Below are 10,319 nucleotides of genomic sequence, written 5' to 3'. Positions count from 1 at the left end.
TGAACATGTACATTGTATGAATTTTTTTTTAAATTTAGTTGCAAAATCATACGAATTATAAAATCAATCTAAAACTATTAAATTAGTAGTTTATGTTTATTAATAATGTTCGCAAATAAAATGAATATACAACTAAATTAATTGCTTGTAATGGTTGTTAATGAAAGTAAATAAAACAAATATAAACTACTAAAGTAATCATTTATATAATGGATATGAAACTACCAAGAAAAAACAAATGGCTACTACAAATCATAAATTTGTGATTACAAATGAAGACTAAATTTTTGATATATACGACTGTTAGTAGCTAATTTGTAGTATCTTATAATATGACCAACATTTAGGTCATATTTCTTTAGTCATTAATTGATTTTCGCGGGTAATCATTTAGTAATATATTTTTTCGTATATTTGGTCATTAATTGTGGCAAATAATGACTAAATTAATGAACAAATTTATGACTAAATATACTACTAGATAATAAAATTGAGACAACCAATTAATGACTATGCTAAAAACAACTAAAATTCATTCATGTTATAAGATACTGTAAATTAGCTTCTATTGGTAATCGACCGAAAAATAGTCGTTTATATGCGAATTTTACTCATTTTTTTAGTAACTAATTAGCCATTTTGTACTAGTGAGTGTAAGACCGGTTAGACTGATGTGAACAATGATAAGAATTCGATTGTGAAGAGATCCTCCAAGGCTAACTTGTCCTGTCCTTGTCACAATGTGCACCTCTGATTACCCTAAATGCATGAAATGAAACCTCTCAAAATGTTAGGAAACTAGCTCACAAAAATATATAAAGATAGATCAACGCCTTAGAATTCAGCCTCTTTGACGGGGAAACCTTCTTTACATTACACAAATGAAAAATTCTTGGATGATACAAATGACTAAACCTCCCTTCTATATATAGGAGTCTAAGGGGTCACGATATAATCAAGCTGACATAACAGTAATAACATAAGGGCACAAAAATAATAATAGTGGGTTTCTATGGGGCATACCAACAACAATATGTGGACAATATGGGCACAATAATAACAATAAGGGATACAATGACAATAGTAATGGGGGAATCACTAGTATTATAAGGGCCTAACATGCCCCTCTCCTTCCGAAAATAATTTTCCTCGACGCTTGAGTAGTTCTAGATGCTTCTGTATAAAATTCTCATCCTCCCATGTGGAATCTTCAGCAGATAAGTTCTTCCACTTGATGAGATACTCCAAAATTGATCAATTTCCTAGCTCTCGAGTTCTTGTTTCTGTGACTGCTTCCCGTTCCAATATGATTTTTCCTTCCTCGTTAAGTTTTGGCAATATTGTTTGAACTAGGAGCCTGTCACCTATAACCTTCTTTAAACATGAAACATGGAAAACTGGGTGCACTCAAGAAGCTACAGGAAGCTCCAATTTGTATGCCATAGTACCAATCTTTTGAAACTCCTTGCACATAACATAACACTTTGGTGATAATTTATTATCCTTATTAGCTTGCTTGAGGGACATTTATTTATATGGTTGTAGCTGTAGGAATACCCAGTCACCTACATCAAAACTTATTTCGCTGCGATGTTGATATGCCTGTTGTTTCATTCTATTTTGCGCCAATGTGAGGTTATCCTTTAAGAGTTGGAGAACTTGTTGTTGATGCTCGATGTGATGTTCCACTGCTTGACCCTCAGAATTTTCTCTTAAATATGATGTGATGGATGGTGGATGATATCCATAAAGCGCCATAAATGGGATCATTTTTGCTGCAGTATGGAAGGAAGTGTTATACCACCATTTACCCAGAGGCAACCATTTGACCCATTGTGTTTGTTTATCGAATACAAAGAAATGAAGATATCCTTCCAAACATTTGTTTATTATCTCAGTTTGCCCATTAGATTGAGGATGATAAGATGAGCTATGAGCTAACTGAGTATTGAGACAAGAAAATAATTATGTCCAAAAATTTCCAGTGAAAATAGGACCTATGTCGCTTACAATAATCTTTGGGCTTCCATGTAGCTTTTGAATTGTTTCCATAAATGTAGTAGAAATTGTACCAGCTTTAACTGGATCTGATAATGCAAAAAAATGTGCATACTTGGTAAGTATGTCAACTACCACCATGATGACAATATTTACTTTAGACTTGGGTAAACCCTGTGATAAATCCATTGAAACCTCCTCCCTATGTTGGCTTGGAATGGATAAAGGTTGTGATACACCTGGGGTCTTAATTATTTCAACTTTATTTTGTTGGCAAACCAAACATTCCACCACAAACTTTTGAATATCCGATTTAGGGCCATCTCAAAAAAATTCCTTCTTAACCCTATGGTAAGTTTTTAAAAATCTTGAGTGCCCTTTTAAGGGAGAAGTGTGCAATTCCATAAGAATCTTTTGTTTGAGTTGGGAATTCTTACATAGGTATGATCAATATTTGTACCATAACGAATCATTTTTCCAGCTAAATGTATCAGATGTACTGGGATCGTGTTGTAACTTTCAAATGAGTGCTCACACTTCTTCATCATTCTTCCATTCCTCCCTCACTTTGTTTATCCAATCTGGTTGGATAATAGAAATGGCACACAACAATGCTTCCACATCCTCATCCTTTAGACTTGAGAGTGCATCTGCCACAACATTTTGCTTCCCTTTTTTGTAGATGATTTCAAAGCCATAACCCAACATCTTTGTGACCCATTTTTTGTGCTCTTCAAAGGATAGTCTTTGTCCTAAAATGTATTTAATACTATCATGATCCGTTTTTACCTTGAAGTGTCTTCCCATTATGTAGGGTTGCCATTTCTTATGTGCATGTAGTATTTCCAACATTTCCTTCTCGTAAATAGCTTTGTGTAAATAATTTCCCTTGATTGGATGACTTTAGAAAGCAATGGGTCTTTCATCTTGCATTAAAATAGCACCAATTCCATTTCCTGAAGCATCACATTCCACAATAAAGGTTTTTGTGAAGTCTAGTGTAGCTAAGACTAGTGCTTGGTGCATTGCCTCTTTAAGATGTTCGAAGGTCTTTCTTGCTTCTGGATTCCATGAAAATGCATCTTTCTTCAATAATGTTGTAAGAGGTGTTGCTATTCTCCCATATTTCTTAACAAACTCACGATAATACCCTGTCAACTTGAGAAATCCTCGGAGATGCTTTATGGATGTGGGGAATTTCCATTCCTTAATGGCTTTAATTTTGCTAGGGTATACCTTAACACCTTCATGAGATACAATATGACACAGATATTCAACCTCTTGTACTCCAAAGAAACATTTGGAGCTTTTTGCATATAATTGTTTCTCATCCAATAGTTTGAGCACCCTATCAACATGTTCAACACTATCCTTCCAAGACTTGTTGTAGATTAGTATGTCATCAAAAAATACTAACACCAATTTCACGGAAAATTTTAAGAACCCCCCCTAAATTTATAAATATAATAAATGGGCGAATCTCCATGGTATATAGGAAAAATGGAAGGCGATTTTAGCAATAATATAATATGTATATATAATTTTTTGGCAAATCTCTCACCAGGCATGGCGAATTTTTACTCAATTATAAAATCTTGTAAGATCTTGGTGAGTCTTTCACTAAATAATAAAACTTTGTAAAGTCCTAGTGAATCTTAGCATAGGCTACATGCAGGTTTAATTCCCCCATTTAAATAGGCTACATTCCAGGTGAATACCATGGGTCAATACCATGTGCCATTTTGGTGAATACCATGGGTCAATACCATGTGCCATTTTTATTTTTATTAATTCTAATATTAGGGTTAATAATGGTTTTTTGCATGGTATTAATAACAATCTAGTCCATGGTATTTGTCCCATAGTATTTTGGCCATAGGTTTCACCTAAATATAACCCATTAAGTGTTCGTAAATATAAGGTGACTTATGGAGTAAATATAAAAAAATGTTTTATTTGTTTACCATACCTCTCGTTTATTTATATTTTTATTAATTTACCATACCTCTTTTACAAATATGGTATTTGGCCCATAGTATTCACTTAAATAAAACCTCTTTCTTGAGCCTTCATAAATAGAACTAGGGTTATGGACTAAATATAAAAAGAGGTTTTATTTATTTACGATACGTCTAGTTTATTTATATTTTTATTTATTTACTATACCTTTTGAGTAAGTATAAAAAGGCGTTTTATTTATTTACCTACCTCCACTTTACTTATATTTTTATTTGTTTACACCCTTACATGTATATAAGGTGACTTATGGAGTAAATATAAAAAATGTTTTATTTATTTACCATACCACTCATTTATTTATATTTTTATTAATTTACCATACCTCTTTTATAAATATGGTATTTGGCCCATAGGACTCACTTAAATAAAACCTATTCTTGAAAATGGGCGAATGGATTCACTTAAACAAAACCTATTCTTGAAAATGGGCGAATGGAAGGTTGTAAGTCCTAATTTCAAGGGCTAAATTTACCTTTTTTACCCTCTCCCTTAAAATAAGGTGGGCTATTTGAGGTGATTTGTAAAAATTTACTATGATACAAAATATTCGCCCACTAAAAATTTAAAACCCCTTAATTTCGCCAAAGGGCGAACATTCGCCCCTAAAATTATCCTTGACCAATTTTCTAAGGAAGCGTTTGAAAATGGAATTCATCAAACCTTGAAATGTATAAGGTGCATTGGTAAGGCCATAAGGCATGACCAAATATTCATAATGAACCTCATGAGTTCTAAATGCTATTTTTGGAATGTCCTCAGTCTTCATTCTGATTTTATGATATCCTGAATGAAGATCCATCTTGGTGAAGTAAATTGATCCATGCAATTCATCCAATAATTCATCAATACAGGAATGGGAAATTTATCTTTAATAGTGAGCTTGTTTAGCTCCCTATAATCCGGACACATGCGCCATGATCCATCGTTCTTGTGCACCAATACAACCGGAGCAAAGAAAAAACTATGACTAGGTAAAATTATACCAGCCTCTAGAATTTCTGCAACCATAGATTCAATTTCACTCTTTTGGGAATAGGGGTATCTGTACGGCCTGATGTTTGGAGGAACGCTTCATGGAATCAAATGAATAGCATGATCATGATCACGAATATGTGGGAGGCCTTTGGGAGTCTCAAATACCTTGGAGTGATTGTCCAAGACTTTTTGAAAATCTGGAGAAATAGATGATTTTGATGTGGGAACCTCTAGTGAACATAATTGTGCAATTACACCTCGTTGTTGCTTCTTTAGAAGCTTTGTCATACTGTTATAGTAGATTATCTTTCTCAGTTTCCCTGCAATACCCCTTAATTTAACTCCCTTTCCTTCCACACAAAATTTCATGAGAATTTCTTGAAAATTAAAAGCTATTGTACCCGAGGATTGTAGCCATCGGACTCCTAGTACAACGTCAACATCACCCATTGGAATGGAAAGCATTGGGCTATTCAATACATATTCTCCCATTTATAGCTTCATATTATGGCACCTTCCAAAGCAATTTATGGTTCCTCCACTTGCAACCATCACTTGACACTCTGGTGCTAGATATAGGAAGAAATTCAATTCCTTTTCTATCTTACAATGAATAAAATTATGGGCACTTCCCAAATCAATCAACACTATTACATTTTTCTTCTTTATATGTCCTTCTATCTTGATAGTTTGAGGAATGGTAATTCCAACCAATGCATTACAACATATGGTCAGATTCATTTCTTCTTTATCTACGGTTTGTTCCTACAGTATATCCTCTTCTTTTGACATTCTTGTTCCTTTTCTTCCTCCTCTCCACAATCTATGTAGATAATTTCTTCCCAGCACATTTATGACCTTTAATGTATTTGTTATCACAACTGTAACAAAGCCCTTTTTCTCTTTTTTCTTCAAATCATTGTGGTGTCAACCTTGTAGGTTGTGGAAGGATAGGGGCACCAACACTTCCATATTTATATTTGTGAGTGTTAGACTTCATGGTTGCCATAATTTTTCTTTCCATTTTTCTTGCTAACCTAAATGCCTTCTTGTTATGAAACTAGCTCAAGAAAAGATAGAAAAGATAGATCAATGCCTTAGAATTTAGCCTCTTCAAGGGGGAAAACCTTCTTTACATTACATAAATGAAAAATTCTTGAATGATTCAAATGACAAAACCTCCTTTCTATATATAAGAGTCTAAGGAGTCACAATATAATCCAGCCGACCTAACAATAATAATATAAATCCACAAAAATAACAATAGAGGGATTCTATAGGGCACAGTAATAACAATATGGGGGCAATAGGGGCACAACAATATTAATAAGGGGTATAACTACAATAGTAATGGGGTAATCACTAGTATTATAGGGACCCAACAGGCCCCTCGCCTTCAAAAAAGTGTTTTCCTCAACGCTTGAGTAGCTCTGGATACTTATCCATAAAATTCTCATCCTCCCATGTGGAATCTTCAGTGGATAAGTTCTTCCACTTGATAAGATACTCTGAAATTGATCGATTTCATAGCTGTCGAGTTCTTGTTTCTGTGACTGCTTCCGGTTCCAATATAATTGTTCCTTCCTCATCAAGTTCTGGCAATATTGTTTGAACTGGCAGCTTGTTGCCTATAACCTTCTTTAAACATGAAACATGGAAAACTGGGTGCAATCGAGAAGCTGCAGGAAGCTCCAATTTGTATGAAATAGTACCAATCTTTTGCAACACCTTGTACGGACCATAATACTTTGGTGATAATTTATTATCCTTCTTAGCTTGCTTGAGGGACATTCACTTACATGGTTGTAGCCATAGGAATACCCAATCACCTACATCAAAACTTCTTTCACTCTGATGTTGATTTGCCTGTTGTTTTGTTCTATTCTGTACCAACACGAGGCTATCCTTTAAGAGTTGGAGGACTTGTTTTTGATGTTCAATGTGATGTTCCACTGCCTGAACCTTAGAATTTTCTCTTAAATATGATGTGATGGATGGTGGTTGATACCCATAAAGTGCCATAAATGGGGTCATTTTTGATGCTGTATGGAAGGAAGTGTTATACCACCATTCAGCCAGAGGAAACCATTTGACCCATTGTGTCTATTTATCAGATACAAAGCAACAACACTTCCGTCTTTATAGTTTGAGTGGTATGCTTCCTGGTTGTCATAATTTTGCTTTCCATTTTTCTTGCTAACCTGAATGCCTTCTCTAATGAATCAGGTTCCCAAAGGCTAACATCATGTTGGATATTATCCTTTAAAGACCCTATGAACACATCAATCCTATGCTCCTCTAGAATATCCTTTACCCTTATGTTCAATTTTTGGAATTCCTCAATGTGCTCCATTATTGAACCCTTTTGTTTGAGACTTATCAATTGGCTAAAAAAAGTGTTGCTTTTTGTATCCTCATAATGTGCATAATTTCTTCCGTAAAAATTGCCCAAGTGATAAATTGTTTACGAGAGCAAAGCCATTGATACCATACAAACTGATTTGGTTCCAAATATAAAGTTTCCATACGTACCTTTTGTGTGTTTTGCACATTATTGAGATCGAAGAATTGCTCCATCTGTAATATCCATGTGGCGGGATCCTTGCCATCAAAATTCCTCATATCGATTTTTGGAATATGGTGGGTCTTCGATCTGATTTCATTTGAATGATAAGGGAACGACTTGTTCTTTTGTCTATCCTTTTTTCGGTATCACCCTGGCGACGGGGAAAACTACCATCATTCGGTAGGGAAATGAGAATCCAGAATATGAATATGTATGTTACCCTTATATTAGAAGCATCCTCCTGTTTCCACTTCCGCTACGACAACGTGTCCCAAACAATATTGGAAATCGTTGGTTGGGAAGAGAGTACAAAGTTAGCAAGCAACTTTGTTGTGAAAAACGGGTGGGATACAATTGTGGAGAGGGGCGATGGCATTTCTCAATGTATATGTCTTCTTGGATTCAAGGGAGATAGTTCGGGGGCTGAATTACATCACCGCCTTATCTCGGCGTTGAAGCCTTTCAGTCTTTCCGTGAAACATTTCTTCGTGTATAGAAGTTTGAGCGCCGCCTGCGTAGCCTTCTTATTCAAGGGGGAGCGCCGTAAGGGATCTATTTTGACTATCTGGGGTGTGACAGTGGAAGAGATATACAGCCTCGCTTACGCAAGATGCCACAAAAAGGCTCTTAAGCACGCTCGGTACATCGTTTTTTCTGAGGACCCCAGTATTGAAACCATTCTGGGATCCTATCTCGATAAGGGCGAAGCGTAGAATGCGGTGTCAGAAGGTTCTTGGATGTTTGGTTGGAAGGTGTCCTTGGAGCCACGTGAAAATGGCCATTTATTAGGGCTTTCGATGCCGTTTCTTTATAGACGCTATTTCCGTAAGCGCGAAGCCCTTGCTAGTGGAGTGCATCCTTACCAGTGCATCCTTGGGAGTGGATCTAGTCGGTTCAGAGAGGGAAAGAGCAAAGCCCTAACCAGTGAAGGCGAAGCCCTTGCTAGTGGAGTGGATCCAGTCGGTTCAGAGAGAGAAAGAGCGAAGCCCTAACCAGTGAAGGCGAAGCCCTTGCTAGTAGAGTGCATCCTTACTGGTGGAGTGCATCCTTACCAGTGCATCCTTGGGAGTGGATCCAGTCGGTTCAGAGAAAACAAGCCGTTCCTTGGAGCCACGTGAAAATGGCAATTTTAGGCTATTTATTAGGTCCCCGCTAGGTCCCCATCTTGGGTCTTTTGAAGTAGCCGTAAAACGCACGCAAGTGGCCTTTCATACGGGAATAGAGACAGAGATGCGCTTCGGAAGCTTTCTCTTTCATGATCTGAAATGACATATATAATATAGAATCTCAGTCATCAGAGTTATATGGGTAATGCAGTAAATCTATTTATGAATTGACGGATTCGCCCACCTTCAGATTAGGTGGGGTCGTAGAGAAATGCGGGTGGTTGTTGGTAGGTCCAACGCTAAGCTTAAATGCTTTCCCTGCCAATAAAAGCAGGGCCATTCTTTAGTTCAGTTTCTTTCATTGTATATTTCTCAGTCATATGCCCACTAACCGCGTAACTCCCACTAACCGCCGCAGCACCTCAATATGTAACAGGAAGTGGCTTACTATTCAATTACGGGTTCACAGCTAATTACGGGGTAAAAGCTAAGTACGGGTGGTTCCCCGCCTACTAATTACGAGGTAAAAGATAATTACGGGAAGGTCCCGCAGGGGCTTGCGCTTCCTAGTGCAAGGAGACACGAAGTAGTCTTTCTTCTCCCCGTACGGATGGTTGAGCCTTAAAGCGTAATGACATATATAATAGCAGCTATAATGAATGAATGGAAGGCATGGCAGAGGTTCACGAGATCAATCTAATTGCTTGCGAAATGACATATATCGAGTCATTCATGCATAATGACATATGCCCATATATGCATTATCTGCTAAATCGTAATTACGTATATAATGACTGGAATCACGAACAAGTTTCAGTGGTTGATGGGTGTGTTAGCACACTCGTCCAAAAGGCCGCCATCGGTGGTGCGGTGTGAAGAAGGTTCAATGCCTGCTGTATCGGAAAGAATGCATCGGATGGATGCCCGGGCATTGAGAGGGAAGGACGCTTCCAAAGGCGAAAGGTCGTGGGGAGATACCATCCGTGATCCATGGATCTCCGATCGGGAAACCGTATCCAAGCCCTATGGCTAGTCTGCACTCCTTGGACTTGAAAGACTTAGCAAATGAAACATCTAAGTAGCTATGGGAAGGGGAATCAACCGAGACCCCTTTAGTAGTGGCGAGCGAAAGAGGATTGGGAAAATACTAAGCAGCGGAGGTTTTCATTTCGATCTTGGTCTCATTTTCCTAGCCTTGCCTTCTCTGCGTGATTCATTTCAGTTCATTGGATGATGGAAGAACCAAGCATGCCGATCTTTGCCCTTTGATTTAGGTTATAAGGTGTCGTAAGGAACTTGAGTTGCTCGACCATAAGGACCTTTAGGTGCTCGACCATAAGGGAGAGGGAGAGGTAGGCAGAATTGTGAATGAAAAGGTTGGAAGATCTGTCCAAAGAAGGTGATAGCCTTGTAGAGAGTCCCATGGTTCGATTCTGTAAGTAAAACGCAGCGTGTTTGAATTAGGATCGCTTCGTAGAGAGAAAGGGGGACCACCCTCTGAGCCCAAGTATTCCTCAATGACCGATAGCGTACAAGTACCGTGAGGGAAAGGTGAAAAGAACCCTAGGAAAGGGAGTACAATAGAAATAAATCCGATGCGAACAATCAGTCGAAGGATGCGTAAGCAGGCTCGACCATAAGGGAGAGGAATTTCT

General features: G+C 37.5%; 1 pseudogene; it reads left to right on the top strand.

Annotated features, from left to right (window-relative positions):
* Positions 1-9,698: 9,698 nt before the first annotated feature.
* LOC149164744 (25S ribosomal RNA) overlaps positions 9,699-10,319 on the top strand; it is a 3,224-nt pseudogene continuing 2,603 nt past the window's right edge.

Source organism: Pinus tabuliformis, chromosome 5_1, assembly GCF_031772625.1.
Source record: "Pinus tabuliformis cultivar Carrire ecotype Pingquan chromosome 5_1, CPIR1, whole genome shotgun sequence".
Lineage (NCBI taxonomy): Eukaryota > Viridiplantae > Streptophyta > Pinopsida > Pinales > Pinaceae > Pinus > Pinus tabuliformis.
This window is presented reverse-complemented; position numbering and strand designations above follow the sequence as displayed.